This window comes from Medicago sativa, chromosome 3, assembly GCF_051527215.1.
Source record: "Medicago sativa cultivar Bolivia chromosome 3, Bolivia_mono, whole genome shotgun sequence".
Lineage (NCBI taxonomy): Eukaryota > Viridiplantae > Streptophyta > Magnoliopsida > Fabales > Fabaceae > Medicago > Medicago sativa.
In genome coordinates, this window is record NC_140751.1 from 46,843,504 (window position 1) to 46,846,021 (window position 2,518).

The window sequence follows — 2,518 nt, forward strand, 5'->3', positions numbered from 1 at the left end:
CCCGTTACGTATCAGAGCACCTAGACACAATGTGAGGAGTCCACTCACGACCACCTCTAGTCTTCATTACCTGCAAGTTACCCATACGAAGGGCAACATTTTCAAGCAGAAGGGGTGAGATTTCACAATCAACAAATTAAGCATATAATTCATCAAAATGCATTTAACAACATAAAACATTATTAACATATCAAACATTTATCACTTAGCATCATATCAAATAATAAGCAATTATCATCATCAAATATCATTATTAGTTCGTAATCAAATATCATCTTTAATTCATAAGCAAAAATCATCTTAAATCATAATCAACAATCATCTTAAAATCATCATACGACATCTTATTCGACTCAACACTTGACTCGACAATGCGACTCAACTTGACAATGCAACTCTTAACATCTTAAATCATCGTAAAACTTCTTGATATGCAAATGCATGTGGTACAATTCAGGGCATCAAGCCCCCAACATATATGAGCGTAAATAGGCTCTTCAACAAAGTGAGCAAAAAGTTGTCGGGCCTCAAGCCCCCAACGTAGTGTGAGCATTAAGTTGTCGGGCCTCAAGCCCCCATCTTTAATGAGTATGCAATGGACTCAATCTCCCTACAACTTAGACAACATCATGAACGTCTCTTATAATTCCACTAACATGGACAACTTCTTAGATATTTACAACTTGGGCCGACTCATACAACTTTGTGACATTAAATGGTCAACAACAGCAAACAACAACAAATGCAGCATATAACAGTGCTTGAACATCATATCATCATTAAAGGAATGAATCATATCAACTTAACATAATAAAACATCATAAATAATATTTATAAACCAATACTTCTTTGCTAATAGTCACAATCATCTAACTCAAGGCTTCTGTGCAACTTTAATCAGTCTAAACAACTCTCATTTCTTAACTCTAGGATCATCTCATAACTACTCGTGCGAATGGATCGCCAATAAAACTAGTTTGGGCAACTACAACTTAACTCGCAACGGCGAGTGACTTTGCTCGCAATGGCGTGTGGTTGGATTTGCTCGCAATGGCGAGCGATGAGCTTCATAGCTCGCAATGGCGAGTATTGCTGCTCGCAGTTGCGAGCGATGAATGTCAACTCGGGCAGTATCATGGTTTTCTCAAAATTTTACATAATCTCTTGGTTCTATCATCCAAATAGCATCTAATTATCACTCTATGGAATATCTAAGGTCTGTACACAAGTTTTGCATCAATCTAACATCTTTTCATGGTTCAATCATCAAAATTGGTCATAAACCCTAATTCTCAACTCTCACAAAAACTCAACCTAGTCATGCTAAATCCATTTTTCAGAATCATACACTCAATAATGTTGAAAGTTAGTCTCACCGTTACCTTGTTTGATGAAAATCGCAGCTCCCTCTCTTGTTCTCCTCTTTTCTGACTTTTCTCCCTTTTTCTCCAAAAATGTACGTTCTGTGTAAAACTTTTCTAAACCTAACCTCTTCTATTTATAGCCCTCTTTCTACCACTAAACTCTCTAAATTTATAAAACAACCCCACAACTTAAATTTTATTTTATTTTCATACCTTATTTTATTAAATAATAAAATAGGTCACACCATCATTATAACTTCACTAAAATCATATACTTCACATAAATCTTAAAATCATATACTTCATCTATAAATCATGTAAATCACTTAAATTCATAGATTATATAAATCACACATATAAATCATACAATATTCTACTAAAATGCAATAAATCAATTAATTAATAGATATTAAAAAGTGGGCGTTACACCAAGCAAAACAATCTTTGTACTTCTTTAGAAGTGCAATTATTTGAACCTTACATTCTAGAACAATTTTAGAACTTATGTAAGTTGGCCTTTTAATCGATCCATCCTCCAAATCAATCCCCTCCAAAGGATCCTAAGCCTGGATCTTTTAGGTTTCAAGAGAAGGATATTTCTCAAAAACCTAAAGGTTAATCAGCAAGATACAATCGAGTTTTTGGCCTTTAACCATTAATTCCTTAGGTTCTTCACCAACTGCTTCGACAACATCTTTTTCAATGGTTCTTATGACCAAATTTTTTTGTAACTCAGCCTCTAAGGCCTTCTTGATTTTATTTTCAGCCAAGTAAGTCGTAATCTCGTTCCAAGCATCTTGCTCAGACATGACAATTATCTTCAACATTCCACCCAGTTGACACTTTTGAACAGGAGCCTTAGCATGAGGCACAGACATTTTTCCTTGACCATTTTTATTAACATAATTAGTGGTCGAAGAGTTATTGATGAAAGGAATATAACTTTTGGTAAAAGAAAACTTTGGTCTATGATCAGCAGACCATTTTCCTCTTTTCTTTGATTTCAAAATGAAACCTTCAAGGCTTTTAGTAGCCTCTTTGTCAAACACAGAACCGCATAACATAACCTCGGAGTTCTTTAATCTAAAACGGTTGAGGAAATCAATCAGTTCCTCTTCAGCTATAGGATAAGCCACTTTCGCCTTCTCATCAAA